This window comes from Salvia splendens, chromosome 11, assembly GCF_004379255.2.
Source record: "Salvia splendens isolate huo1 chromosome 11, SspV2, whole genome shotgun sequence".
Lineage (NCBI taxonomy): Eukaryota > Viridiplantae > Streptophyta > Magnoliopsida > Lamiales > Lamiaceae > Salvia > Salvia splendens.
The window spans coordinates 17,417,164-17,441,010 of NC_056042.1; the positions used below are offsets into that span (position 1 = coordinate 17,417,164).

General features: G+C 44.6%; 1 pseudogene; it reads left to right on the plus strand.

Annotated features, from left to right (window-relative positions):
• Window positions 1-23,847, plus strand: part of LOC121754534 — a 52,085-nt pseudogene that overhangs the window by 12,806 nt on the left and 15,432 nt on the right.

The window sequence follows — 23,847 nt, forward strand, 5'->3', positions numbered from 1 at the left end:
TTTTGAACCCTAATTTTCGAACCCTTAGACTATTGCTTTTATTTCTTTTAATGCCGCGAATTAAATGACGACTAGTTTTGTTATGTGATTTTTTGGTGACCTAATTTTGGTTCGGAGTTATGATTGTAGGTTGACCGAGTCAACTTCGTTGAATATGTGATTGTTAGGGTTTTGTATACTAGAAATCACATTTCGAGTGATTGGATACTGTAAAACTCTAATGGTTATTTTCCAATAAATGCAACAGATTATTTTTGTCATAATGTTGTTATGTTTTACATTTAATGGTTGTTTATTACATATTTAATTGTATGAGCAAACATAACAAAGTCTAAGTCTTTGTTTTAGTAGACCGGTTGTGGGTGTCGTCCAATTTAAGGTAACACGGTCAGTTCTAAACAAAGAAAATTAAGAATTTCACAACCTAGATAGGCCTAGACTACCTATCGCGAAAGGTTGCAATGTCAGTCCGATTATTTCCAAACCTTATTGAAATAAGATGACGTTGGTGTGGTATAGCACTGAATGGATCTAAGAGCAAGACGAGTCTTTATGCTATCTACTGAAAGACGAGGTCTTGAAAATTAATTTCTTAATCAATGTACGTTAGCATTGAGCATACGATATTGAGGATCCACTACTTTGACTTACCAAAGGTGCGGGTTTTTCGTAACCCAACGATCCATGTATATTGGGTAGTGGTGATCATTATCTAGAGGTGCTAGGATTGCTATTATGTTGAAACGTGCGCGAGTAAAGTCTCGTTTGATAACATCCACAAGAGGAGCTCGAAACGAGATTTTATTATTCGGAACCTAGCTAGTTGGAGTTTGATTACTCTATTAATAATAAATAAGAGTTTCTTGCTAAGTCCACTCTTGGAATTCGAAATATGTTAATTAATTAAGTCTATAGCAGAAATTAATTGATTAATGGATGTTTCCATCTTAAGCGCGGGAAATGAATCAAATGCAATTAAAGGAAACCCGGAATACTTTTAATTTCAGATTTGAAAGGCAGTGCAATATTACTTCTGTAGTGGTTGCTCGTAATATTCCAATATAAGCTTATATTAAATTGTGGGTTCAATTTAATTAGTAAAAAGCTAATTGGGTGAGGCCTGTTCCAAATTCTTCCTTAGATCCCTGACTGGGCCTAATATGTGACTTATATAAATAGGAGAATAAAGGAGACAGAAAACATAACAATTTATTATCAAAATTTTCATCCCCCTCTAAAGAGAGAGCTCGAAATTTGTGCCTCCTCCGTGAGCTGAGTTCTGTCTTCCATTATTCGAGTCCTAGTACGTTGGTGAGATTTGCCCACACAAATATCAGCGTAAAGTCCGGGACACCAGTCAGAAGATCTGAGGTCTTGTATTGAAGATCTTCACGTGGAGACGGAGCAAGCCATCATCGATTCTTGATTGAATCAACAAGGTAAATTGGCTAATTCAGTAGTAAGCATGTTTTAGGGATTTTATGTGCTAAAGCATGTTTTAATTCAAGTTATGAGCATGATGCATGTGATAATTACGCGAATAGATTTTGTCTAAATAATCTGCTAAATAGATCAAATTCATGTGATCCGTTTTGAACGCACGCTTCCGCTGCCAGCCCCTTTAGTGATGTGGTTGTTTTGAATAATTGATGTGGGGGAATTTAATTGTTTTCGATTAATTGATGATTTTTTTTACGAGCTCGAATTTGGTGATGGTAAAATCACAATGTGAGTTTAATTAAATCATTTCCTTGGGGATTAATTATTAGACTAAATTCCAACACATCTGATGTATCAAATTAATTTTAACAGGGGTTCGAGCCCAAAATAATACTTATTCGAATAATATCCCCAGCCCAATCCCAATTCCTTTTGAGCCCAAGATCCTAAATTCTTTCTTCCGCCGTCAGAACCCCTCCTCCTCACCCTTTCACGCTGAATTCTCCTTACTGCAAGGATGGGTCAGTTCAAGACCAGCTTTTCGAAAGCCCACCAAATCGAGAACAGGATCCTGAGGTTTGTCCAGACATTCATTAGCTACAATCTGTTGGGCACCACCAACAACGCCTTGACAACCCCCGACTTGTACTTTACTTGGTGTATGGCCACGGGAGTGCGTGTCCACTTGGGATACTGGTTAGCCCAAGCTTGCCACCAAGTAACTGCCTACCCTTCCAGGCACCTATACACATGCCATCTTCTGGGGGCTTATTTGCAGCGCAATGTGATTATGAGGATCCACAAGTCTTGCCGGGAAGTGAAGATGTGTCTACCCCCGAAGGTCTTCAACATGGATTACTTCTTCAACAAGGGGCTGTTAATCACGCAGGGGAAGGAGGTCTGTTTTTACGAAGTTGGCAAGTCAGATGTGCAGGTGAAACAGGAAGCAGTGAGTGTGGAAGCAGGTAGTGGGATTGAAGTGGAAGAAATGAGAACGGAGGTTGGACGGATGAGATCCGAAATTAAAATGGTGAGAGAAGAGATCGTGGCCCTACGCGGTAAAGGAAAGGATAATGTTGAGATTGAGAGAGTACGGAAAGAGGTCGCCGGAATGAGAACGGAGGTAGACGAGATGAAAAGAGAGATCGGGATGAGCAGAGAGGAGGTCTTGGCCTTAAAGGGGTGCATCACTGTTCTGGTGGCAGCGTTGTTGAGGCATGCTGATAGGATGGGAGATGTCGTCTCTTTAATGATGACAATGATGAAGTGGTTGCGCAAGAAATTCCCGGACGCGCCAAAGTCACTTCCTGCACCTTGTGGCTGATCCAAGGCGCTAGGTCCAGGAAATCTATCTATCCAGAAGCCGCCACAAGCCACCAAGCCTCTAACCACCCCGTCTTCCACTAGACCTGTGACCTTGAAGAAGACCGTACCCAGACAGACAGAAGAGATGACAGAGAAGCCGGAGTCACCGGTAAGAAAGAAAGCTAAAGTAACCCAACAGGCTGTGCCGCCCAAGTCTGGCTCCCGAGGGGGCCAGACCCCGAATTGATTTCCCCCAACCCAAGTAACTTTTACTTTTCATCTTTTATTGCTTTCTGTTTATGATTATTTGTGCCAATATGCTTCGTTCTGTATCTATGTGTTGCACCTTCCCACACTTAGCCCAATCTTTGGTCTAAGTGTGAGAAGGGGTTGTGCTGTTTTTGCATGTTTGGTTTTGGTTGTTGAGCTTTCTCCCACTTAGCCCGGTGTACGGTCTAAGTGTGGGAAGTTTGTTTTGTTTTTAGAATGTTGTTTGTTTGTTTTGTGGTCTGTTTTGTGTTGTTTATACTTCCCTATTCCCCCCCCCCCTTCACTAGGATAGCTTGGGGACAAGCTTGAGTGAAGTGGGAGGGGGAGGGAATAGGTGCAGTATTTGTTTTGTTTTGTTTTTCTTTTTCTGTGAAAGAGAGTCTTAGAGTCTTCAGTTTTTTTTATTTCTGTGTGTTGCGTGTTGCATGAGCTAGTGGATACAATAAGGCAAAAATTCCCTTAGTAAGAGCAATTGAAGAAAGGATGCACGTCAACTTTGATGTCTTTTTCCTTAATAAACTAAAAGCGGTCTGAATGAAGTAAGGATGATGGAAAATGCCTTAGATAACCTAGCTGTGCAGCCCTACTATAAAAGTGAGTTATAAGCCTAAACGCTTTGAGCTAACATGTGAAAAATGGGCAACCACTTGATGCTTAGGGAGTAGAGTATAAAGGAGAAAAAATGGGTTATGGAGGTATAAGCTGGACGAAGTCCAGGACTGGTGGTATAAGCTGGACTAAGTCCAGGGGATAAATAAAATAAAATTCAGAGGTATAAGCTGGACGAAGTCCAGGGGGAAATTGGGAAAAAGAAAAGAAAAAGACGGTTAACTACCTTAGGGCAGGAAGTAAAAAATTACCTGACCCAGGAATAAAAAAAAGAGGATAGGGAAAAAGGAGATGATAGAAAGGAGAAACTCTCATAACCCAACGCATCAGTGGTGTAACTTTAACTTTGGAGCGTTTTGATCCTAACATTCCTGGTAAGGAATGAGTGATCGAGCGAACCTAACCGCTAGGAAATCCATAGGTTTCTTGACAAACTGACGGACCGTGTAGGTCGACGAAGGAAGAAGGAGGGTTTGAAGACTGTAGACGATCAGAGAGAACTTAAGCTTGTGGGGACAGTTGCCTAAAAGTTGAAACAAGTGCATGCTTATTTGTTGTGTTTTGTGTTCTTTGTGTGTTCTTTTCTTTTCTGAGTCTGTAGTTGTCTAGGTTTAGGAGTCTGTTTTTGTGTTAGTATCTTGTTTGTAGAGTCGTTCTTGGGAACCGTGCATAGAAATTCGCCTTATTTCTTTTTCTTGTCTTTCATACTTTAGGACAAGCATGGTTTAAGTGTGAGCAGTTTGATAAGGCTAATTTCATACATACGTCTAGGGTTTTAATTCATAAAATTTCTGGGTCTAACGCACGTTTTAAGCCAGGTGTGTGAAGATTTTTGCCAGGTCCAGGAAAGGAGGAGGACAGTTGCGTGGACCTTGGAAATAGGCGAATGAATGGACATTATGCGGAAAAGTGCTTGACGGAGGAAGCCTCAGAGTTGAAGGGTAGAATAGAGATTTCTACGAAGACTCTAGAAGGCTATGTCCGCGTCTATAAAAGGCAGAAGCATGCACGCTGGAGGAATCTTCTGGGTTGGAGGCCTTGCTAAAAGCCTGTAGCTTAGTTCACTTTTCACACACTTGGGTTCTTTTCGTGGGGAGATTCAGGGGGGTCATGCACTGGGGTTTACTTTGAGCTTTCATATATTTTCGATTGGGTTGTAACACCGTCCTTCGGTGGGGGGCAAAGAAACAATTTAATTTCCGCTTTCATACTTTGTTGATTTTGCCGAGCTTCGCTGTTCGAAGCTCGGACCTCTATTTGCTTTTGCGGAATATTCTCTTATTTTAATACAAGTTTGATTTTCTGTTACGTCTGTTATGTTGATTTTTGGAATTTTGGAGTTGGATTGTTCGAGTTGGGTGCGTTTCGCATTTGTTTTCTGAATTTATGCAAGTTTGTGGTTGAATCTGGGTGATCGGAGTCTGTTTGTGGATGAATCGGAGGGTTGAGTTTGTTGGTGTTGTGGAGTTGTCTGTGATTGTTTGAATTCGGAGTTGATCGGAGCAGATCTGTGAAAACCGGAGTTATGGAGTCGATTGTGTCTGTTGTTGGGTTCGGATCGCTTGAATCCGAAGTGGATTAAGCACCCGACGTGAATCTGAGCAGGATTTATTTAATTTTATGCCTAGTTTACTTGTTTTCATTTCATTTTGCCTAGTTTACGTAGATCTGATGTATTTCCGGTTCATAGCAAGTTTCCGGTATCCAAATCTTTATATTCTGTTCGAATCTAGATATATGCTCTGTTTTCTCCATTTGCGTGCTTGAATCGGTTAGGAAATTGCATGTCGTTGTTAGTTGGAGCATGAGTTTGTTATTTGCAGCTTTAGTCGTACTTGCTATATTTGGAGTCATGGTCCCCACTGTTTTGTTTTCCCTGTCTAGTCTTAGTTAGTTAGTCGTTTACTTAATCTAGGAAGTAAAATGTGTCTCTCAGTATTGAAGTCTGATTCTATTACATTTTCTGTGTCTTAGGTCTAGCATTTACATTTCGTGCTTAGATCTAGAGGTAGTTAAAATTCTCAACCCTTTTGAGTGGCAGCAACCGCTTGTTTCCAGAGTCTCTAAGCACTACTTCACGAATCCATCTTCGTGGGATCGACCCCGCTTCCCTACGCTAATTTATAGTATTCAGGTTGAGGGATTTATTTTTGAAGGGGAGTCGAGTGTGTCCAACGACAAAAACACTCTGTGTTCTCTTGAGTTCCTGGACCTGGTGATCCTGTGGATTTAAGGAGCGTGGTGTCTTGACCGAGCACTTGCATTAGTTTTCTCTGTGCACACTTGCTTACTCCGTTTGAAACCACACTACTACCAGATCATAGCCCTTGAAATGGCGCCGTTGCCGGGGATGGATAGCGTGCTTTGTGTTAGAGTTCAGAGTCTGTGGTGTAAATAGTTTTGATTTATTTTCTTTCTTTTTTTATTTGTAGTTTATGAGCAGAGACTCAAGATCTGCCGACTGGAGCAACTCATCTGGGTGGAAGCACGGCCAGTTTAATTGGCAGGTTAAGGATACAGTCTCTACTGTGACCACCAGATCAGGGTTCACCACGGGAGATCTGTTTCCGAGTGAATTTACTAGTAACGAATCTTGGACGTCTTCAAGACGCGAAGATCCAGAGTCACCACCCGAATCAGAAACAGAGTCAGAAACAAGGAAGCAGAGGAAGGAGTCATGGCGCAAGTGGTAGATCTAGATCCAGAGATAGGGTCGCTGACAGCTCATTTAGATGGAGAGCCGGCCCAAGCCATAGTAATGAACCAGCGCAGAGGACTATTGAGATCAAGACAAACGTACTTGGCATCTTGCCAACGTTCTCTCGGCGCAGAAATGAGTCTCCGTATGAGTTCTTAAATGAATTCAGTAAGTTGTGTGGTATTCAGAAGAGGCCGAATGAAGCAACAGAGGAGGATTATCGCCTACGGGCAATTCCGTTTACCTTGAAGGGGGAAGCTAATGCGTGGTTATTGAGGTTGCCCCCGGATTCTATCCGCACATGGAGGGACTTCAAGTTGGAATTCTTAGATTATTTCTTCCCATCCAACAAGACGAATGCACTGAAAAAAGAAATACTAGAGTGTAAGCAGGATTACGATGAATCCTTGAGTGCGTATTGGTCGAGATTCAAGGGATTGTTGGATGCATGCTCGAATCACCGAATGATAGAGGTAGAGACCTACTCTCTGTTTTACGAAGGGGCAACTCCTGAGTCAAAGGACTTAATGAACTCCTCGAGTGGGGGGAATTTCACAAGGAAGAGGGGAAGTGAGGCAAGAGAAATCCTGGGGAAGTTGATCGACGCTAAGAAGGCGTACGATAACCCTAGAAATGCAGTGAGGAGAGGAGCGGTGCATGCTGTGAGAGAGCAAGAAGATGATAAGGTAGAAGCAAGGATTGACAGGCTCGAGAAAGCTCTATTGAACGCAATTGAAAAAACAAATCCACCAGTTTCACAAGGGAAGGAGAAATCTCCTGGTCCAGGAGATAATCAAATTCAGCAATATTACGGGACCCAGGAAGGAGATTATCAGGCCCAGGTCAATGCAATTGGAAGTTGGAATCCCGATGGGAGCTGGAATCCAGGGAGACAGAGAGATGCACCCTGGAGAAACCATCCAAATTTCAGATGGACTGACAATGAGCAGAATCAGCCAGTACCACAACAAAGTCAGCAGTTTGCACCTCAGCCCGAAAGACAAGGTAACTGGTCAGGAAGGAATCAAGAGGGGCAGGGCAGCTGGATCAATCGGAACCAAGGAGACCACTCGAGCTGGGGAAACAGAAATCAGAACAATCAAGGGAACTCTTATGTACCACCGCACCAAAGGAATTTTCAAAACAATTACCAGGGTCAAGGAAATCAATACAACAACTCTTCAGGAGGTTAAGGAAACGCTCGTCAGAATCAGATGAGTGGACCGACTCTGAATATAGGGTCAGGACCCAGTCAGCCACCAAAGCCATAAAAGAGTATCGATGATATGGTGCACGATCTCGTCAGTTCTCAGCAACATATGCAAAACAACCTGCAATCAAACAATGACGTAGTGCACAAGATTCAAGATGCTAAACATGAGCAAAAGGCGGCCATGGATATGTTGGCTAAGCAATTATCGCAGATAGCCACTTCTTTGAGTGATATGAGGGGAAATGAAGGAAAGATTCCCGCCTCAGTAAGGCCACCAGATAGAGCGAATATAAGTTAGATTACCTTGATATCCGGGAAGGGATATGAAGGGCCAGTAGTAAGAACGAAGGAAGCGACAGGTTCCAAGGAAGACAAGAAGTACGAGGATACAATTCCTAGATCCAGGAACTTGGAGGGAGAAAATTCTTTGGTCAAGGATGACCTTGAAACAGGAGATTTGGAGAAACCCCTGCCTAAGTCAACTGAACCATTTTTCCTCGATCCAGAGCCGGAGTTGGAAAACGAGGCAGTAAGGGAGGAAATTGGAGAATTCTCAGCTGAAAGCTCTATCGGAGCAGGTAAGCGACTGAAGCCTTTCCCAAGCCGGGGGGAAGCTGAGAAGAAGTAGGAAGAGCCGGTGGATTTCTTGGATATTTTTGGGAAATTGGAGATTAATCTACCATTCTTACAGGCTTTAACATTGCCGGTGTTTAGCAAGTTCATCAAGGAATTTATAGCTGGGAAGGCTAGACCTAGTGGGAAAATTTTGATCGGCGAGAACATCTCTGCAGTGATTCAAAAGCGGAGGATGCCTTCGAAATGCAATGATCCAGGTATGTTTACCTTACCCATCTCTATTGGTGATGTAAAAATCGAGCATGCTATGTGTGATTTAGGTGCATCCATAAATGTGTTACCACTGTCTATATACAAGAAGTTAGTAGGGGTAGGCATGGTGGACACCAAAGTTGTGATCCAATTGGCAGACAGGTCATGCATTTGTCCTGAAGGAGTACTTGAGAACGTGATAGTAAAGGTACATGACTTCTTGTACCCAGCAGATTTCCATGTGATTAGAATGAGTGATAATGAATCTGCAGAGTCTGGTGTAGTACTTTTAGGGAGACCTTTCCTGCGTACCGCTAAGACTATCATTGATGTTTTTGATGGTACCATCTGCCTTGATTATAATGGGGAGAAATATACATTCAACATAGATGAGGCAATGAAAAAACCTCTTGACGTTGAAAATTTGCATGCTATAGATGTTATTAACCCCTTAGTCCAAGAATATCTTGAGACAGAGTTAATGCAGGAACAGATCGAGAATTCCGAAATAAGTCATGACATTGATAGAGAAGTAGCTAGTTGGTGTCAAGTAGATGATGAGCTAGCTGAAGCGATTCTGGAATTCTGTACGAACCCGGAGCTAGCCAGATCAAGGAAGACACCTTATGTGGCGAGCGTGGACAGTTCTACTAAGTCTAAGAAGGGAATAACAACTGAGTCGACAGAGAAAAATCCCTTGCCCCAGGAAAAAGATGTTCCCAAGAAAGAGTTGAAAACGCTTCCACCTTGGCTCAAGTATGCGTATCTGGAGGAGAATGAAAATTTCCCGGTGATTATTAACAGCAGCTTGACCGAGGGACAAGAAGAGGAATTGTTGAATGTAATCAGGAGAAACAAGAAGGCTATTGGGTGGACACTCTCTGACTTGGTTGGGATCAGTCCAGATCTGTGCATGCATCACATTCGCCTAGAAGAAGGAGCAAAAGCCTGTAGGGACCCACAAAGCAAGTTGAATCCGAACATGAGGGAAGAAGTGCTGAAGGAAGTATTGAAGTTGTTATCCCTAGGAATCATATATTTCATACTAGACAGTGAATGGGTTAGTCCAGTACATATGGTACCAAAGAAGTCAGGAATCAGGTGGTTAAGAACGATAAAAATGAGTTGGTCCCTACTCGACTTGTTACTGGGTGGAGGATGTGTATTGACTACCGGAAGCTGAACGAGGCTACCAAGACGGATCACTTCCCATTACCTTTCATTGACCAGATGTTGGAAAGGTTGGCGGGCAAGCAATATTTTTGTTTCCTGGATGGATATAGTGGGTATTTTCAAATCTATGTGGATCCCGAGGATCAGGAGAAGACAACTTTCACGTGTCCCTTTGGAACGTATGCTTATAGAAGGATGCCGTTTTTCCTGTGCAATGCGCCAGGTACTTTTCAGCGGTGTATGACGAGTATCTTCTTGGATCTCCTGGAAGATTGCATCGAGATTTTTATGGACGACTTCACTGTGTACGGGAATTCATTTGACTCGTGTTTGGCAAGTTTGGATATAGTGCTGAGGAGGTGCCAGGAGAAGCATTTGGTTTTGAATTTCGAGAAATGCCACTTTATGGTACCTGAGGGAATTGTCCTAAGGCATGTGGTGTCAGAAAGAGGCATACAAGTAGATCAAGCAAAAATTGATGTTATCTCAAAACTGCCTTACCCGACGAATCAGAAAGAGGTGAGAGGATTCCTAGGGCACGCAGGATTCTATAGGAGGTTTATAAAGGACTTCGCAAGGATCGCTCAACCACTCACTCACTTATTGCATAACGATGTGGAGTTTGTTTTCGATGAGGAGTGCAAAAAAGATTTTCAGTTGTTGAAGGATAGGTTAGTTTCTGCTCCCATTATTAGAGCGCCCGATTGGAATCTACCTTTAGAAATCATGTGTGACGCAAGCGACTATGCCGAGGGAGCGGTGCTAGGTCAAACAGTTGATGGGAAAAGCTACGTGATTTTTTATACATCCAAGACGCTAAATCAAGCCCAGAAGAACTATGACACCACCGAAAAAGAAATGCTGGCGGTGGTATATTCATTTGAGAAATTTTGCCCGTACTTGCTGGGGTCGAAGGTGATCATTTTCACCGACCACGCGGCCATTAAGTACCTGCTGGCAAAGAAGGAGTCTAAACCAAGATTAATCCGTTGGGTGTTACTTTTACAAGAATTTGATTGGGGGGTTAAGGATAAGAAAGGAACTGAGAACAAGGTAGCTGACCACCTTAGTCGTATTTTTCAAGGGGAGACCGAGGAAGCAATACCAGATGCATTCCCCGAGGAACATTTGTATTATTTAGGGGAATTTCCTAGACCTATCAATTAGGAAAAAATCATGGCGTTAACAGGTCCAAGAGATTCTGAGAAAGGTAAATGTCATCTAAACAATGAGCCATGGTTCGCCGACCTGGAAAATTACTTGGTCACTGGAGAGGTGCCTAGTTCGCAGGAAATATCCCGGGCCCAGAGAATGAAGCTCAAAAGCGAAGCCAAGTATTATTTCTTGGACGATCCGTATTTGTGGAGAATGGGAGCTGACCAAGTAATCCGGAGGTGTATCCCGGAGTGGGAATAGAGGGATGTACTAAATCATTGCCATGCCCTAGCTTGTGGAGGTCACTTTGGACCTAGGAAGACCGCAAGGAAGGTGTTAGATGCTTTCGAGTTTTGTCAGGACTGTGAGAGGTGTCAACAGACCAGGGGAATCTCCAGGAGGGACGAAATGTTACAAGTTCCAGTGATTGTGTGTGAGATCTTCGATGTCTGGGGAATGGACTTCATGGGTCCATTTCCGTCTTCATACGGGAACGCATACATACTTGTGGCAGTTGATTATGTTTCAAAGTGGATAGAGGCCAAGGCGACCACATCTTGTGAAGCCAAAGAGGTAGCGAAACTCCTTAGGGCTAACATTTTTAACAGGTACAGAGTGCCTAGAGCTATAATATCTGACAATGTGACGCATTTCCGTAACCGGACTATTGAAGCTCTAATGAGAAAGTACGAAGTTCACCATCGCCTTTCCACACCATACCACCCTCAATCAAATGGGCAAGCAGAGATCTCCAACAGGGAGATAAAGGCGATACTGGAGAAGACGGTTAATACGTCTAGGAAGGACTGGAGTAAGAGGCTTGGAGATGCACTATGGGCTTACAGGACAGCGTACAAGACGCCTATTGGGATGTCACCTTATAGGCTTGTGTTCGGAAAAATGTGTCACTTGCCCGTGGGATTAGAACACCGAGCATATTGGGCGGTCAAGGAGATTAACATGAGACCCGAGTCCTGTGAGGAAGAGAAAAAATTGCAGCTGCAGGAGTTGGAGTAGTTAAGGCTGGAGTCATATGAATCGGCAATGTGGTACAAAGAGAAAACAAGAATCTGGCATGACAAGAACCTACGGGTCAAAGAATTGAGAGTAGGTCAAAAAGTTCTCCTATTCCAATCCCGCCTAAAGTTGATGCCTGGTAAGCTGAAGTCCAAATGGACTGGACCATACACTATTGTGAGTCTTCGTGCAAATGGAGCAGTAGAGATCCAGGGAAGTACTTCAAACTCGACTCCTTTTCTTGTCAACGGTCATCGTGTGAAGGTATTTAGGGATAACTCGGAGATGTGTGTAGTGGACGAAATGCCACTACGCGCACTCCCTGATATCATCTAATCGGTCTGGGAAGTGAGTGTTCTTAGAGATTTCCTAGGTCCAGACCTAGGGAATCTTGAGAACACTTGTACACAATTTGTAAACATTTAATTGTTTTATTTAATTCAAGGAAAAAATCCAAACAAATTAAAAAAAAACAATCTTCTAAAAATATTTTTGGAAAACCAGACTCCTTAGGCATGATTTTGATACTGTCATACCCAAGACCCGAGAAGTCTGGCGTTTCATTTTTAGTTTGATGTTTTTTTTAAGTGTGACTTTGCAGGAAGTATCTATTAGGGCAAGAAATATCATCGAGGTTGAGGCGATTTTACCTTCAGTGTGTGCAATTTTCACACACTGACTGAATTTGCATTTGATTTCATTTTCGTTTGCACTGTGCTTTCCGTTTCCACTGTTCATTCCGTTTTCTCTGTGCTTTCCGATTTCATTCTGACTTTTGTTTGAACTACTGGGTCTCCTGATTCCTGGTTTCAAACTGGAAAAGTAATTATCGGCGGGAATCGGATGGGGGAATCGGAGGTTGGGGAAGTGAGTCATGGTCCAATGGGAGACGATGGGGATCTCGGGCTTGAACCTGAGGGCAAAGGTAATCTGCCGCTATGTAGTTCTGTTCAATCCTTGGAGGTTAGGCACTCGGGGAGGACGAAATCTCAACTATCACGAACCATCACAACTCGTGGTCGTCTTGGGCATCCGAGACCGAAATCGCCTTTGCTGAGAATGGCGGAGATGAGGAAAAGGGGTTTGAAAGGTAGGGTTCTTCGGATGTCGGGTTCGAAGGGTTTTGACGGGCCGGATCTGGATTCTGGGCAGAAGAGACGAGGGGGAAGGAAGGTTTGGGTTTTGGCTCCGATTCCTGAGAGAGCGATTGAACAGGATGGTGCGATGGTCGTTTTGGGGGAGGAGATGACTTCTAACAGGGAGGTTGAAGGAATTGGGGGAGATACGGGGACTGATAAGTGTGTTGAGGATCTTGAGGACCTCTCCTCCTTGAATACTCAGCTGCGGAGAATGGAAGAGGATCCTCTTATTATGAAGGAACTGATCCCAGCTGGATCCTCTGCTGATCTGGCTCTGGACTTAATTGCTTCTCAACCACTTCAGGATATGGCCTTTGTAGGGGAGCAGATGGTTATGGAGATTGCTGGAAAGGACTGTATGGCTGTAGAAACGAGTCAGCGGGAGGAGGGGGTTCTTGTAAGGGAGAGCTCTATGGATGGCTGGTACACGATGAGGGGGAGAAGGAAAGGGTACAGGAAAGCTTTCCCAGACTGGATGGTGAGGAGGATTTTCCTTCTTTAAGTAAAGAAGGCCTGAGACTTGCAAATGTGAAGGATAGGATCAGAAAAGGGGAAGGGAAGGCAGGCTCAGGGAGCTTGGAGCAGCCAATCAAGGGGAAGGAGAGTTGGAATGGAGGGGGGAGGTTTGGTGGATCAGCTGGGAAGGGGGATGACAATAAATGGTTTGGTAATAGAAATTATAAAGCGTCCTTGGCAGAGGGGAGTGGTGGGAAGGGTAAATCTAATTTTAGTTTTGAACCAGGGAAGGTTAGGAAGATGGGGGTATCTGGGGAGAGTGCAGGGCTTCCTTCAATCCACTTCTCGGGGGGCAGAAACCTCCTTCTTAGCTGAGAAACTTGGATATGCTGTTGTTGGTAAATTCTCACACTCCATTCCTTCTTCTTTACATTTACAAAAGGCGTTTATGGGGATGAGGTTTGTGGGAGAATTTTCTTGAAAATATATAAATGCTAAACACGTACTTGTTCAGTTTCATCTTATTGATGATTACGTAAAATTGCTGAGTGGACCTAATGGAATGCCAGTGTGGTTGTTGATAGACATCCCATGAGAGTGTTTAAATGGACCCCAGAGTTTGATCCTTACTTTAAATCTCCTATTGCGGCTGTATGGTGTAACCTGATTGGACTTCCAATTCATCTTTTTGAGCAATCTGCTTTATTTGCTATTGGAGGTTTCCTTGGTTCGCCTTTGCAAGCGGATCATGCTACTATCTCACGATCCAGGCTGTCCTTTGCTAGGTTATGTATTGAAATAGATATATCTAAGACCCCTCCCCAGGAGATAATCTTAAATTTGCAAGGGAGGGAGGTCAGACAAGTGGTAAAGTGGGATAGTATCCCCATGTATTGCCTGGACTGTAAGCACGTGGGTCACTCTAGAGATGTCTGTTATGCTAATGGTGAGAGGGAAAGACCAATGAGAAGGAACTACAAATCCTTGCAAGGTAAAAATGCCTCGATGGATCTGGATGGTTCTGGTATTGTGGGGGATGGTAAGGGAAGGGAAGGAGGAAGCTCAGACTTGGAGAAGGAGAATGTGGGAGGGTTTGAAGCTGGGAAAAAGAGTGGTAGTGAGGAGCTAAATGAAGGGAGGTCAGTGCAGGGGGTGGGGGCGACTGGAGGTGTGGGGATGTCGGGTTGGGGTAAGGGTTTGGGGGCTGCTTTCTCTCCTTATCAGGAGCAGGGGGATGGTTTCCTTACTCAAGGGAGGAGAAGAGGTAATACGGGCAAAGGGGCTGGGAGGACTGGGGGTCCGCAAAGAGGGAGTTCGGAGGAGAGAGGACCAGTTGGGGGTAGTGGCCGATTGGGGGAGGAAGGTCGGGAGCTATCTTTGTCAGGGGGAGGTTCTAACAGGTTCTCGTTGCTTAATTCTTTTCCAGGGGAATCTGCGGGAGGCTCTGTGATGGAGCTGGTAAGTGCCTCACCCCGAGTTCGGTATACGAAATTACTACCAAATGGGGACTATGAACCTGAAGAATATGAAGATGAAAAGGATTGGGAATGTGAGGAAGATGCTGAAAATGAAGATGAGCAGCAGACTAAGTATGGCATGGATAAAAGAGGTGCTGCTTTGATTCTGGGGAAGGAGGGAACTGAGGACAGTAAGGGGAAAAAGGGGAAGCCTAATTCCATGGCTCCATCAGATCTATGTTGAGATGTCCCTTAACATATTTATTTGGAATGCTAGGGGTGTGGCAAACACTAACACTTAAAGTATCATCAAGCGTTTAGTCAAAGATAATAAGATTATGGTTTTGGCCATTATTGAACCTCTGATAAAGCCGAAGTCGGACTTCTTTATCACGATTTTTGGTCTTCCCTTCAAGGGATGCAACTGTAATGGACAAATTTGGATTTTTACAGCTGAAGGCATGGAAGTAGATGGGTGGGATGATTCTGATCAGATCCTGCATGCTCGTTTCACTTCGCCAATGATACCTGCTCCTTTCTTTGTTTCGGTGGCATACGTGAAATGCTCTAGAAAAGAAAGGATTGTGATGTGGGACAAGCTCAGAGAGCTTGCTGCGAAGTTAGATGGGCAGCCTTGGTTGGTGGGAGGGGATTTTAACACTTTTGTTTCTGAAGAGGAAAGACAGGGAGGTAGGAGGAAGAGAACTCGGGAAATGATGGAGTTTGCAGAAGCCATCAGTGACTGCCAGCTCTTGGATGTTGGGGCTGATGGCCCTAAGTTTACATGGGGGAGGGGGGATATCTTCGAGAGGTTGGATAGAGTACTTCTTGGGGAAGGCTGGGCAAGTATGTTTGAAGCAACAAGGGTTACCAATCTGCCAAGAATCCTTTCTGATCATTGCCCCCTTTTGATAGTTTGTCGACTCCCTGGCCCGAGAATTAGGCACTCCTTTCGCTTTCAGAGTATGTGGGTAAGGCATCATCTGTTTTTACAAGAGGTGGATAGATGCTGGAGTGAGCAAACTGGAACAAGGGGAATGGTCAATGTGCAACTTAAGTTGAGCCGACTGAAAAGAAGCCTGAAAATCTGGAACCGAGTTGTTTTTGGGGATATCTTTGAGAAGCTAAAGAAGGCTGAAACAGAGGCCAATGAGGCTTTGAAAAATTATGAGAAGGAGCCCTCACCTATGCTGAGATCTGAGATGAATAGAACCACAACTGAATATCTTTTGAGGCTGAAAATGGAAGAGGATTTCTGGCGACAAAAGGCGGCTATGAGATGGGTGGCTGAGGGGGAAAGGAATTCAAGATTTTTTCAAGGCTGGGTAAAACAGAAAAGAGTCAAGTCCAGAATCCACATGATTGAGGATGGGGAGCAGATTTTAACTGAGGATCTGGAGATTAGAAATCGGCTGAAAGTTTCTTTAAAAATTTGTTGAATAATGATGTGGGAGCTTTGGGTGAGCCAAATCTAGATATCCTTCCGTCTCTCCCAATGTACATAAACATGGAACAACTTGTTGAGGCACCTTCTACAGAAGAAGTAAGACAGACTGTTTTTAGCATCCAGAAAGTGCAGCGGGCCCAGATGGTTACTCAGCGCTTTTCTTTCAGGTCTGCTGGAGTATTATTGGTAGAGATGTGGTGGAGGCAGTGCTAGATTTCTTTAAGGGTACTCAAATCCCAAGGGGTATTGCAGCAACTTTGATTGTTCTTGTCCCAAAGAAGAAGAATCCAACAAGATGGGTAGAGTTTAGGCCTATTAGCCTATGTAATGTGATGAATAAAATATTTTTGGAAAACCAGACTCCTTAGGCATGATTTTGATACTGTCATACCCAAGACCCGAGGAGTCTGGCGTTTCATTTTTAGTTTGATGTTTTTTTTTAAGTGTGACTTTGCAGGAAGTATCTATTAGGGCAAGAAATATCATCGAGGCTGAGGCGATTTCACCTTTAGTGTGTGCGATTTTCACACACTGACTGAATTTGCATTTGATTACATTTTCGTTTGCACTGTGCTTTCCGTTTCCACTGTTCATTCCGTTTTCTCTGTGCTTTCCGATTTCATTCTGACTTTTGTTTGAACTACTGGGTCTCCTGATTCCTGGTTTCAAACTGGAAAAGTAATTATCGGCGGGAATCGGATGGGGGAATCGGAGGTTGGGGAAGTGAGTCATGGTCCAATGGGAGACGATGGGGATCTCGGGCTTGAACCTGAGGGTAAAGGTAATCTGCCGCTATGTAGTTTTGTTCAATCCTCGGAGGTTAGGCACTCGGGGAGGACGGAATCTCAACTATCACGAACCATCACAACTCGTGGTCGTCTTGGGCATCCGAGACCGAAATCGCCTTTGCTGAGAATGGGGGAGATGAGGAAAAGGGGTTTGAAAGGTAGGGTTCTTCGGATGTCGGGTTCGAAGGGTTTTGACGGGCCGGATCTGGATTCTGGGCAGAAGAGACGAGGGGGAAGGAAGGTTCGGGTTTTGGCTCCGATTCCTGAGAGAGCGATTGAACAGGATGGTGCGATGGTCGTTTTGGGAGAGGAGATGACTTCTAACAGGGGGGTTGAAGGAATTGGGGGAGATACGGGGACTGATAAGTGTGTTGAGGATCTTGAGGACCTCTCCTCCTTGAATACTCAGCTGCGGAGAATGGAAGAGGATCCTCTTATTATGAACGAACTGATCCTAGCTGGATCCTCTGCTGATCTGGCTCTGGACTTAATTGCTTCTCAACCACTTCAGGATATGGCCTTTGTAGGGGAGCAGATGGTTATGGAGATTGCTGGAAAGGACTGTATGGCTGTAGAAACGAGTCAGCGGGAGGAGGGGGTTCTTGTAAGGGAGAGCTCTATGGATGGCTGGTACAGGATGAGGGGGAGAAGGAAAGGGTACAGGAAAGCTTTCCCAGACTGGATGGTGAGGAGGATTTTCCTCCTTTAAGTAAAGAAGGCCTGAGACTTGCAAATGTGAAGGATAGGATCAGAAAAGGGGAAGGGAAGGCAGGCTCAGGGAGCTCGGAGCAGCCAATCAAGGGGAAGGAGAGTTGGAATGGAGGGGGGAGGTTTGGTGGATCAGCTTGGAAGGGGGATGACAATAAATGGTTTGGTAATAGAAATTATAAAGCGTCCTTGGCAGAGGGGAGTGGTGGGAAGGGTAAATCTAATTTTAGTTTTGAACCAGGGAAGGTTAGGAAGATGGGGGTATCTGGGGAGAGTGCAGGGCTTCCTTCAATCCACTTCTCGGGGGGCAGAAACCTCCTTCTTAGCTGAGAAACTTGGATATGCTGTTGTTGGTAAATTCTCACACTCCATTCCTTCTTCTTTACATTTACAAAAGGCGTTTATGGGGATGAGGTTTGTGGGAGAATTTTCTTGAAAATATATAAATGCTAAACACGTACTTGTTCAGTTTCATCTTATTGATGATTACGTAAAATTGCTGAGTGGACCTAATGGAATGGCAGTGTGGTTGTTGATAGACATCCCATGAGAGTGTTTAAATGGACCCCAGAGTTTGATCCTTACTTTAAATCTCCTATTGCGGCTGTATGGTGTAACCTGATTGGACTTCCAATTCATCTTTTTGAGCAATCTGCTTTATTTGCTATTGGAGGTTTCCTTGGTGAGCCTTTGCAAGCGGATCATGCTACTATCTCACGATCCAGGCTGTCCTTTGCTAGGTTATGTATTGAAATAGATATATCTAAGACCCCTCCCCAGGAGATAATCTTAAATTTGCAAGGGAGGGAGGTCAGACAAGTGGTAAAGTGGGATCGTATCCCCATGTATTGCCTGGACTGTAAGCACGTGGGTCACTCTAGAGATGTCTGTTATGCTAATGGTGAGAGGGAAAGACCAATGAGAAGGAACTACAAATCCTTGCAAGGTAAAAATGCCTCGATGGATCTGGATGGTTCTGGTATTGTGGGGGATGGTAAGGGAAGGGAAGGAGGAAGCTCAGACTTGGAGAAGGAGAATGTGGGAGGGTTTGAAGCTAGGAAAAAGAGTGGTAGTGAGGAGCTAAATGAAGGGAGGTCAGTGCAGGGGGTGGGGGCGTCTGGAGGTGTGGGGATGTCGGGTTGGGTTGGGGGCTGCTTTCTCTCCTTATCAGGAGCAGGGGGATGGTTTCCTTACTCAAGGGAGGAGAAGAGGTAATACGGGCAAAGGGGCTGGGAGGACTGGGGGTCCGCAAAGAGGGAGTTCGGAGGAGAGAGGACCAGTTTGGGGTAGTGGCCGATTGGGGGAGGAAGGTCGGGAGCTATCTTTGTCAGGGGGAGGTTCTAACAGGTTCTCGTTGTTTAATTCTTTTCCAGGGGAATCTGCGGGAGGCTCTGTGATGGAGCTGGTAAGTGCCTCACCCCGAGTTCGGTATACGAAATTACTACCAAATGGGGACTATGAACCTGAAGAATATGAAGATGAAAAGGATTGGGAATGTGAGGAAGATGCTGAAAATGAAGATGAGCAGCAGACTAAGTATGGCATGGATAAAAGAGGTGCTGCTTTGATTCTGGGGAAGGAGGGAACTGAGGACAGTAAGGGGAAAAAGGGGAAGCCTAATTCCATGGCTCCATCAGATCTATGTTGAGATGTCCCTTAACATATTAATATGGAATGCTAGGGGTGTGGCAAACACTAACACTTAAAGTATCATCAAGCGTTCAGTCAAAGATAATAAGATTATGGTTTTGGCCATTATTGAACCTCTGATAAAGCCGAAGTCGGACTTCTTTATCACGATTTTTGGTCTTCCCTTCAAGGGATGCAACTGTAATGGACAAATTTGGATTTTTACAGCTGAAGGCATGGAAGTAGATGGGTGGGATTATTCTGATCAGATCCTGCATGCTCGTTTCACTTCGCCAATGATACCTGCTCCTTTCTTTGTTTCGGTGGCATACGTGAAATGCTCTAGAAAAGAAAGGATTGTGATGTGGGACAAGCTCAGAGAGCTTGCTGCGAAGTTAGATGGGCAGCCTTGGTTGGTGGGAGGGGATTTTAATACTTTTGTTTCTGAAGAGGAAAGACAGGGAGGTAGGAGGAAGAGAACTCGGGAAATGATGGAGTTTGCAGAAGCCATCAGTGACTGCCAGCTCTTGGATGTTGGGGCTGATGGCCCTAAGTTTACATGGGGGAGGGGGGATATCTTCGAGAGGTTGGACAGAGTACTTCTTGGGGAAGGCTGGGCAAGTATGTTTGAAGCAACAAGGGTTACCAATCTGCCAAGAATCCTTTCTGATCATTGCCCCCTTTTGATAGTTTGTCGACTCCCTGGCCCGAGAATTAGGCACTCCTTTCGCTTTCAGAGTATGTGGGTAAGGCATCATCTGTTTTTACAAGAGGTGGATAGATGCTAGAGTGAGGAAACTGGAACAAGGGGAATGGTCAATGTGCAACTTAAGTTGAGCCGACTGAAAAGAAGCCTGAAAATTTGGAACCGAGTTGTTTATGGGGATATCTTTGAGAAGCTAAAGAAGGCTAAAACAGAGGCCAATGAGGCTCTGAAAAATTATGAGAAGGAGCCCTCACCTATGCTGAGATCTGAGATGAATAGAACCACAGCTGAATATCTTTTGAGGCTGAAAATGGAAGAGGATTTCTGGCGACAAAAGGCGGCTATGAGATGGGTGGCTGAGGGGGAAAGGAATTCAAGATTTTTTCAAGGCTGGGTAAAACAGAAAAGAGTCAAGTCCAGAATCCACATGATTGAGGATGGGGAGCAGATTTTAACTGAGGATCTGGAGATTAGAAATCGGCTGAAAGTTTCTTTAAAAATTTGTTGAATAATGATGTGGGAGCTTTGGGTGAGCCAAATCTAGATATCCTTCCGTCTCTCCCAATGTACATAAACATGGAACAACTTGTTGAGGCACCTTCTACAGAAGAAGTAAGACAGACTGTTTTTAGCATCCAGAAAGTGCAGCCGGCCCAGATGGTTACTCAGCGCTTTTCTTTCAGGTCTGCTGGAGTATTATTGGTAGAGATGTGGTGGAGGCAGTGCTAGATTTCTTTAAGGGTACTCAAATCCCAAGGGGTATTGCAGCAACTTTGATTGTTCTTGTCCCAAAGAAGAAGAATCCAACAAGATGGGTAGAGTTTAGGCCTATTAGCCTATGTAATGTGATGAATAAAATATTTTTGGAAAACCAGACTCCTTAGGCATGATTTTGATACTGTCATACCCAAGACCCGAGGAGTCTGGCGTTTCATTTTTAGTTTGATGTTTTTTTTTAAGTGTGACTTTGCAGGAAGTATCTATTAGGGCAAGAAATATCATCGAGGTTGAGGCGATTTCACCTTCAGTGTGTGCGATTTTCACACACTGACTGAATTTGCATTTGATTACATTTTCGTTTGCACTGTGCTTTCCGTTTCCACTGTTCATTCTGTTTTCTCTGTGCTTTCCGATTTCAATTTCCTGATTCCTGATTCTGACTTTTGTTTGAACTACTGGGTCTCCTGATTCCTGGTTTCAAACTGGAAAAGTAATTATCGGCGGGAATCGGATGGGGGAATCGGAGGTTGGGGAAGTGAGTCATGGTCCAATGGCAGACGATGGGGATCTCGGGCTTGAACCTGAGGGGAAAGGTAATCGCCGCTATGTGGTTCTGTTCAATCCTCGGAGGTTAGGCACTCGGGGAGGACGAAATCTCAACTATCACGAACCATCACAACTCGTGGTCGTCTTGGGCATCCAAGACCGAAATAGCCTTTGCTGAGAATGGCGGAGATGAGGAAAAGGGGGTTTGAAAGGTAGGGTTCTTCGGATGTCGGGTTCGAAGGGTTTTGAAGGGCCGGATCTGGATTCTGGGCAGAGGAGACGAGGGGGAAGGAAGGTTCGGGTTTTGGCTCTGATTCCTGAGAGAGCGATTGAACAGGATGGTGCGATGATCGTTTTGGGGGAGGAGATGACTTCTAACAGGGGGGTTGAAGGAATTGGGGGAGATACGTGGACTGATAAGTGTGTTGAGGATCTTGAGGACCTCTCCTCCTTGAATACTCAGTTGCGGAGAATGGAAGAGGATCCTCTTATTATGAAGGAACTGATCCCAGCTGGATCCTCTGCTGATCTGGCTCTGGACTTAATTGCTTCTCAACCACTTCAGGATATGGCCTTTGTAGGGGAGCAGATGGTTATGGAGATTGCTGGAAAGGACTGTATGGCTGTAGAAACGAGTCAGGGGGAGGAGGGGGTTCTTGTAAGGGAGAGCTCTATGGATGGCTGGTACAGGATGAGGGGGAGAAGGAAAGGGTACAGGAAAGCTTTCCCAGACTGGATGGTGAGGAGGATTTTCCTCCTTTAAGTAAAGAAGGCCTGAGACTTGCAAATGAGAAGGATAGGATCAGAAGAGGGGAAGGGAAGGCAGGCTCAGGAAGCTCGGAGCAGCCAATCAAGGGGAAGGAGAGTTGGAATGGAGGGGGAGGTTTGGTGGATCAGCTGGGAAGGGGGATGACAATAAATGGTTTGGTAATAGAAATTATAAAGCGTCCTTGGCAGAGGGGAGTGGTGGGAAGGGTAAATCTAATTTTAGTTTTGAACCAAGGAAGGTTAGGAAGATGGGGGTATCTGGGGAGAGTGTAGGGCTTCCTTCAATCCACTTCTCGGGGGGCAGAAACCTCCTTCTTAGCTGAGAAACTTGGATATGCTGTTGTTGGTAAATTCTCATACTCCATTCCTTCTTCTTTACATTTACAAAAGGCGTTTATGGGGATGAGGTTTGTGGGAGAATTTTCTTGGAAATATATAAATGCTAAACACGTACTTGTTCAGTTTCATCTTATTGATGATTACGTAAAATTGCTGAGTGGACCTAATGGAATGCCAGTGTGGTTGTTGATAGACATCCCATGAGAGTGTTTAAATGGACCCCAGAGTTTGATCCTTACTTTGAATCTCCTATTGCAGCTGTATGGTGTACCCTGATTGGACTTCCAATTCATCTTTTTGAGCAATCTGCTTTATTTGCTATTGGAGGTTTGCTTGGTGAGCCTTTGCAAGCGGATCATGCTACTATCTCACGATCCAGGCTGTCCTTTGCTAGGTTATGTATTGAAATAGATATATCTAAGACCCCTCCCCAGGAGATAATCTTAAATTTGCAAGGGAGGGAGGTCAGACAAGTGGTAAAGTGGGATCGTATCCCCTCGATTGCCTGGACTGTAAGCACGTGGGTCACTCTAGAGATGTCTGTTATGCTAATGGTGAGAGGGAAAGACCAATGAGAAGGAACTACAAATCCTTGCAAGGTAAAAATGCCTCGATGGATCTGGATGGTTGGTTCTGGTATTGTGGGGGATGGTAAGGGAAGGGAAGGAGGAAGCTCAGACTTGGAGAAGGAGAATGTGGGAGGGTTTGAAGCTAGGAAAAAGAGTGGTAGTGAGGAGCTAAATGAAGGGAGGTCAGTGCAGGGGGTGGGGGCGTCTGGAGGTGTGGGGATGTCGGGTTGGGGTAAGGGTTTGGGGGCTGCTTTCTCTCCTTATCAGGAGCAGGGGGATGGTTTCCTTACTCAAGGGAGGAGAAGAGGTAATACGGGCAAAGGGGCTGGGAGGACTGGGGGTCCGCAAAGAGGGAGTTCGGAGGAGAGAGGACCAGTTGGGGGTAGTGGCCGATTGGGGGAGGAAGGTCGGGAGCTATCTTTGTCAGGGGGAGGTTCTAACAGGTTCTCGTTGCTTAATTCTTTTCCAGGGGAATCTGCGGGAGGCTCTGTGATGGAGCTGGTAAGTGCCTCACCCCGAGTTCGGTATACGAAATTACTACCAAATGGGGACTATGAAGCTGAAGAATATGAAGATTAAAAGGACTGGGAATGTGAGGAAGATGCTGAAAATGAAGATGAGCAGCAGACTAAGTATGGCATGGATAAAAGAGGTGCTGCTTTGATTCTGGGGAAGGAGGGAACTGAGGACAGTAAGGGGAAAAAGGGGAAGCCTAATTCCATGGCTCCATCAGATCTATGTTGAGATGTCCCTTAACATATTAATATGGAATGCTAGGGGTGTGGCAAACACTAACACTCAAAGTATCATCAAGCGTTTAGTCAAAGATAATAAGATTATGGTTTTGGCCATTATTGAACCTCTGAT